Source organism: Stegodyphus dumicola, chromosome 5 (genome assembly GCF_044657685.1).
Source record: "Stegodyphus dumicola isolate Sdum_Otavi_A_Nest chromosome 5, ASM4465768v1".
In the NCBI taxonomy this organism is placed as follows: Eukaryota; Metazoa; Arthropoda; class Arachnida; order Araneae; family Eresidae; genus Stegodyphus; species Stegodyphus dumicola.
This window is the reverse complement of record NC_140772.1, coordinates 207,163,944-207,171,936: the sequence shown is the minus strand read 5'-3', so window position 1 is coordinate 207,171,936 and position 7,993 is coordinate 207,163,944.

The following is a 7,993-nucleotide window of genomic DNA, read 5'->3' as shown; positions in this document are numbered from 1 at the left end:
ATACACAAGCCGAAGCCCGGCTCGTTTATCCCTTAGTTTTGAATAGAAAGTGTAATTCCGTCCGAAGCCCCAAATAAAATGAGGTCCAGTATTTTATTTCACTACTATACACAATTATGTATCAAGACAAAGCAACAAGTCATACTTCGAAAAGTACCTCAGCCTTCCTTGAAAAAATTGAAGGCTGATATAGGTATTACATATATGCCTTTTCAACGTGTTTTTAGAAGTCCCTTGATGTTTCACCTATTTACTATTATGCCTTTGGTCTCTTGAAAAGAGCTCTTTCTAAGCGTAAACCCACCACGATTGGTAAACTCTGGGAATTAGTGTAGAAGGAAGGGAAATCAAAAATCAATATCCCTAGAAATTTTACCCAAAACCCTTGTCATCTAAATTAAGATGTGAACTTGAGGAAAAAAACGTATTAGATCGAACATTTAAAAATATTCTTTAAATTTCAACATTAATTAAACGGTCTCCGAAAAATATGTAAAAACCTTGTAGCTATGAGAAAATAAAATCAAGACCTCTTAAACGTTTGTGGATAGACCCCTGAGTTGCAGGGTCACTTTTTAGGCCCAAACTCATTACAATATATTTAAGTAATCCAATTAATTTATTCAAATAATCCAATAATTGAAATTATTGTTTTACGTTTCGAGAACTGGAATTTGAAAATAAGCTTTAAAAAGGTCTGCTTTAAAGAAAAAATTTTGCACCTTTTAAAATCTAATGAAAACATTCTATTTTCCAAATAGGGTAACGATCGAGTATTGTTTGGACACACGCAGGCATGTATAATCCCCGTATGGTCGTAAGATTCGATCTTTCTCGAAATATATGAAGAGGGCTTGCCCATGGTGATTTAAAAGGTCTAATTACGTATATCATTATCTACCATAAATTTGCATTCCTGTTTGGATAATTCTGATTTTTGTCGTCTAAAGTTCTAATCACATTATGTTTAGGCTACGCAGGACTGGACGTCGAAAGAGACAATTCTTAGAACCCGCACATTCCCAGGAAACCCACGTAGCTAGGTTACCATTTTCACTTACTGCAAATACTTGAACGCAAAACCAGAGCTGTAGCTAGGGTTTTTAGCATCTGGGGGCAAGTGAAAATTTCGCGGCCACCTCCTGTTTCATTTTAATAATTAATCAAATAATTTCACTTTAAAAATTCAGTTTATCAATTTGGCGCCGTCTGGCCTCCTGTTTCATTTTAATAATTAATCAAATAATTTCACTTTAAAAATTCAGTTTATCAATTTGGCGCCGTCTGGATGCCGCACCCAGGGACAGATGTCCCCCCTTCCTCCCTCTAGCTACGTCCCTGTGCTAAACAGTAATCGATAATCGCTCAGATTGAGATCACGTGATCTTTCAGAAGCAGAACATTCGTCTGATTGGTTGTATCTACACGGGACAGAGGTTTAGTCGGGACATTTTCGGTGAGGTCTGAAAAAATCCTGCGTAGCCGCAACATCGTTTCCACAGCTAGGCGGGACATCGCTTCCAGCGGGGCTCTTTTTTCTAGGAATCCTCCCCGTTTAAACCAGTGCTACCAGAATCTCGTTTCTCAGAAAAGTTCCGTCTAGCACGGACTATCGATAGAAGTGATAACTTCTTAACTGACGAGCTTTTTGAAAAACAGTAGTGCTTTCTGTAGCAATGTAATGGTTTATATTATATTTGGAGTCACAAGTTAAAAGATTGGGTTTCGTTAAATATGAATATTTTAACAACAAATTTGTATATTCATAATTTTTATGAGTTATGTTGTCAGTATTTGATATGCGCATAATATCACTTAATAGAAATATTTATAGCTCCATTAATTAATTTATATTATGTTATATCTTTATGTATATGAAAAATCATTTATTATGTATATTATAAGGTATTTCTCCCACCTTCTTAGCATGCTTTCGTGATGTTGTGGTCAGCAAACATTCACTGTGGAGATCCATAAATTCCTTTGCCAAATTATGAGAGAAAATATTATTCAGGTTGGAGGACCATGTTGCATTGAATGTTCAACAACAACCTGTAGTGATCAGTAGTAGTGTCATATTCGAGTGGTCCGTGGTTCGAAACCCAGCGAGGACATTGCTCATATATCCCTTCTTCAGCATCGAAATAACCAAATGTCTCTACAGTGGCGTCCGAACAAAAAAAAAAGGTGGTGGATGATTATTCTTCACCAATAGGATTTGGAGATTGTGGCCCCTATTCCCCAGTTACCCTTTAAAAAGGTGAGTATATAAGGTATTTCTCCCACCTTCTTAGCATGCCTTCGTGTTACGAGAAGTTTGGCAAAAAAAATTGTTTTAGTTTACGATACGTTAATAATGCAGGGAATCTGGAGTTTGGAAGGAGTTTGCTAGACATTGTGAATATCTTTGGCTGTTAGTAATTCAGTGTCTTTATCCCAAATTCCAATAAAGTGCTTTCGATATTGATCTTCTTCATTATTGCAAACCATTCAGAAATGAAGTTCAACCTTTTCCAATAATCTTTTCAATCTTATCGCGACTAAACTATACATCATCATAAGATTAGGTAAAACGCAAACTTGTAAAGGAAGAAGTATTTAAGAGTTGGTTGGGGGAAAAAAATTTCAGAGCTTGGGGGAAAAACATTCACTGTGGAGATCCATCATTCCTTTGCCAAATTATGAGAGAAAATATTATTCAGGTTGGAGGACCATGTTGCACTGAATGTTCAACAACAACCTGTAGTGATCTGAAGTGAAACACGGAATGTATCAGTTAGTAATGCAATCCTGTTTCCTATGCATTTCAAAGAATACTTTTGATGTTGAGAATTTGTAATGGACGTATAAAATTCCAGTACCCAAAGATTGTTAATATATTTAATTATAAATGGATCAGTAGTAGTGTCATCATTTTTCCGTTTAATTTCAAAGCTCACCTTTAATGTTGAGAAAAATCCTCTTAAAAATTTCCAATACCCGAAGATTGTTGACAGGGTAAGACTATAAATATATCGGTAGTAGTGTCATCTTTTCACTTTTCAATAATTTCTTCCTTTTCATTTCAAAGAATTCTTTTCGACATCATTGATGTTGATTGTAATATTTTGGGGTAGGTTCTGATTAGGATTTCCTCCAAACCAGAAAATCGTTCATAGTATTTATTATTATTTCTCAATATAATCTCTCTTTTGTGACATTTCACTTCAGAGAATTCTATGTTAACGTTGGTATTGATTGTAATGTATTTCAACTGAGCCATAAAGGTCTCATTAGCAATCCAATACCAGAAAATCGTTCATAGGTTTGACTATAAAGATATCAATAACAATGCAATCCATCCTCATTTCATTTTTCAATTATTTACTTTTCATTTCAAAACAAAAAATTGCTATCTTAACAGCGTTAATAAACAGAAAAAACATTTTTTGTTTTATAGAATCAAAGTTGGAGCATCACAGAATCAAAGTTGCAGTATATCAATCTTCTTCAACAGCCCAAAATGATTTGAAGCGAAACTCGGAATGCTTTCATAACTTACGCTTTTATAACGATGACTTCATTCTTTAGATATGGGCAAGTCTTATCGGCTGCGGGAAAAATCTTTCAGAGAAAATCTAAAAGACAAATAAAATTTCAAAAAACCTCCTTTTTTTTTTTTTTTTTTTTTTTTTTTTTTTTTTGTTCATTTATAATGTTGGGGGGGAATCTCTCAGAGAAAATATGAAAGACAGGTAAATAATAATAATAAAAAAAAACCTCTTTTATTTTGTTTATTTATAATGTCCTCTGACAACATTATAAACCAACTCTTTCTCATTTTGTTCTGAGACGACATGTTTCTCTAAATAGATTTATAGATTTCTATAAATAGATTTTTATTTATAGAAACATGTTATCTCAACAGGGAAATGAAAGATTGAACAAAAAGAAAAAAGGTTTTTAAAAAAAATTCTGATTCAGAAATTCTCTGAGAGATTTTCCTCCCAGCCAATAAGACTTAGCCATTTCTGAAAGAATTGTTTTCTATACAAGCATTCCCAGTTTCGCTTCAAATCCCACTCTGCTATTGAAGAAGATGGATCTACTACAACACGGTGTCCCTTCATCAGGATAATTGAAAAACCTCCCTTTCCTCATAAATGGTGTTGAAGAGAACATTATCAAGAGAAAATGAATGAATTGGAATAATGACTAATATATTATACTTCAACCTTTGAATAATTTTTCTGGAGTTGAAATGAAGGGAAAAGGAAAAGAATTGAAATGATAACGGGTGTATTATAGTCTCCAATGTTTGAACAATTTTTCTGGAGCTGGACCATGAACGGTGTTGAAGAAAATTCTTTGGAGGGAAAAGGAAGAAAATTGAAATGTTAAAGTTGACGGATACATAATAGTCTTCAACCCATTTTGGGGACTAAAAATATTATTACAATCAACGGTGTTGAAATGGAAATTTTTTGTTGAAGCAAAGCGTTAAAACAAGATTTGCTACTGATACGTTATAATTAAACCTACTAACACATTATCGTTAAAGTGTCTGAAACATCAACAGTATTGAAAAGAATTTGTTTTAAAGTGAAAAGGAAAAGAATTGAAAGGTCAATTATGACACGTTATTGGAATGATTTGAGAGTTCAGTGGATCGGAAACTTGCTGAATATCTTTTATCCTAACAAATGATACAGAAAATAGGTAGTTTAATACTTTGAGTATTGAAGTAACACTTGGAACAGCGATAAATTTTTTTAACATAGCCAGGAATACCCTAAGGTATGAACAATTGCTGGAATGACTCTCAAAATTTTGACCACGTAAGGTAATCGTCATTTCTGGAACTGAAATTTCTTTTGATAGATTGCTATTGCTTCAACCATTTTTTGGCATTGAAATTGAAAGTCCATTCCAGCGAAACATCAACGAGGTGTCGAAAAGAATTTCTTTGAATTAATATATAAAAATTCCATGGGTAAGACACAAACGTGTCTTCTTTTTGAAAGTTAATAAGGAGGGTTATTTTGGAATTGGCTGCAATTATTTTCTCCGAAATCTGAAAAAATATATATTATATAATATATATACCTCATCTTACTACCTAAATCTCCTTTTATATTAAGATATACAGCGTGTCTTTTTTGTGTCTTCTCTATCGAATCTTCTACCATGCCATTTATATCTTCTCCAGCGTCTCGTGGAATATTTTTCCACGAAAGGGGTCCATCAGAAGTTCTACTTCCCGTTCTTTTTCCAACCTTTTCAAGAAACCAATTCAAAGAAATCCCATTCTGGAAAAAATGTCCGCGACTATGTGGAAAACGGACAATTTACAATGATCTGAGTGTTGTTTCGATACCAGAAGAAATGACTCATTTTCGCTGGAGGATTATGTTATATTAGACTTTCAACAGCATGTAGTAACCTCAGAAGATTTATAGAAGTGAAACTCAGAAGATTTATAGAGATAATCTCATTCTTTTAAAATTTGTAATGACTCGTCATTTGGATTTGGCTGGAAAATGATGTCTTAGAAATTTTTTAAACAAAAATTATGTAGGGATAAGACATAAACGTGTCTTCTTTCAGTAAGTGAATAAGAAGGGTCATTTTGGATTTGGCTGGAAAATGATTCTCAGAGCTGAGAAAAAATCTCATCTATCAGAAAATTATCTTTGCAACGCCCTTTTATGTTAACACCGCAAGGTTTCCAAGGGAGTCATAAAATATATGTATAATAACTCCCTTTTACGGTAACACCGCAAGGTTTCCAAGGGAGTCGTAAAATACATAAGAACTACCGGAAAGTTGTAACATCAACCATGTCTTAAAGTGAAACCATTTACTTTTCCTTTATCCAGGTTGGAGGATGTTGCATCTTGAACAGCACGGAGTCATCTGAAGCAAAACTCGGAATGCTTATATAGATAACGATGATTTCATTCTTGACAAATTTGTAATGCCTTACCAACTGGGAAAATTTCTCAGAGAGATCTAAAACACAAATAAATTTCTAAAAATAGATTTCTATTTTTAGACACATGTCGTCTTAGAACAAAAAGAGGACGCTGAGCTACGGAGCTGGTGTGACGTTATTTTTTTCACTCCTCTTCTGTGTGGTGCGCTTTATCACGCGAGCCTCGTGCTCATGAAAAAAATCTGATTACATGTGGATTATTTCGTTTATGATTCAGCTTTTGATGGTGTTTTCTTGAATTGAGATGAGTTTATAAGTGCTTTTCGTGGATTATATTGGATTATTTCGAATGGCGGGAAAGGAATTTCTTCCATTAACCTCGGGCAGATGCTAGAGCGGTTGCTCGTCACCTCGTGGCGGGATTGCCGGACGAACTTGTGAAATTCGCGGACGAAAAATTAGATAAGGACTGGAACGAAATACTGCTAAAAGGTACGATTAATCATGAGGAATATTTGAAACTTCTGAGTTATGTGACCAAATTCCGTACTGAAAATCAAGCCTTGGATGATATGTTCACTGTTTTCGAACCGGACTTAATGCCTGCTAGCATGGACCACTACGAAAGGAAAAGGGCCATTTGCGAAGGACTACTGACATTATTCGAATGTAAGTGCCAAGCATTCGGTGAATTAAATTCTGATTATGTTAATGTTGTTAATAGTACTTTTGCATGTAATATGCATTTTGCTTGTTTTCCTAATAATGTATCTCCGACTGATGGAATGATGGAAACCCACTAATAATGCTGATTCTAATGATACTAAGGTTATTGATGATGATTGTATTATGATTAAGAATGAAAATTGTACTCCCAACCCAAAAATTTCTGATATTAATGTAAATATTGTGACTTCACAAATCCTTATGCCTAAACGGCCGTAAAAAAAATCAAGCAAACGCTCCACAAAACAATTTTTAGATGCTCATGGCTTCACTTCGCCCCCCCCCCAAAAAAAAGACCCGACCATCTAAGTTAATCAAAAGTAATGTTGAAATCCCTCTAAGTAACAAATTCGATAATTTACCCAAAGACGTTACAGATAATAACGAAAATGTTATGGAAACAGAAATTATTGATGTTGTCGCTCCAAAAATTAAGCCCAAAATGGCTAAGTCTGATATCAAGTAATCAGAACTTCTGAAAAAAATGAGACAAGAATCTGGATAAAATTTCGCGGGTAAGGTTTGGGGAGAATTCCTGAAAATCTTCCCCAAAACTGAAGATGATCATAGAGGTATCACTAATTATTTAAGCCCAACAAAAAGTGGATCACTATCTCAATACAAAGAACTATGATCGGCCAGTAAAGATAGTCGTAAGAATTCTTCCGATACATTTTCCCATTGATGACATTCACGATGAAAGTTTTAACTTAAGATTTAAAATGAGGAAAATAACCCAAAAGCACAGGCTAAAGACTAAGGCACCCATGCCTCTATTACAATCCAACTAGAAAATGTTCCAGGAGTAGAAAAAAATTATGGAATCAAATGCTTGTTACTTTTCTGTGTATAATTAAGTGAATGAAAGTGTTGTGCAGTGTTATAACTGCCAGCACTTCCATCACAATTCGGATACTTGCAAACTCAGACCGCGTTGTGTAAAGTGCGCTGGCGCACATAAGCAGCGGGCGCAACGGATATCCTGCAGACTCTTCCCGAAAACCAGAGATTAGACTTCGAAGCGCTAACCGCCGCACTGGTGCTGCGCTTTGGAAGAAATGTTCGAAAGACTACAGAAGGCTTCTATTAAAAATCCCATCAACAGAAGCGAACCGAAACACTCCAGGAGCTTGCCACGGATGTTGAAGGGCTATCTCACCTCGACTTTTCGGAGTGCCCGACAGAAACAAGGAAAATACTGTCCCTGCAGTACTTCATCGATGACATTTGGGATTCGGAAATGCAGCAAGTTCTACGAAAGGCGGATGTCAAGGACATCAAATGCACTCTGTTTTACGTCGTGAAATATGAGGGAGCCCAGCAAGCAACTCGTTAACATCGCCACCCAGTCAG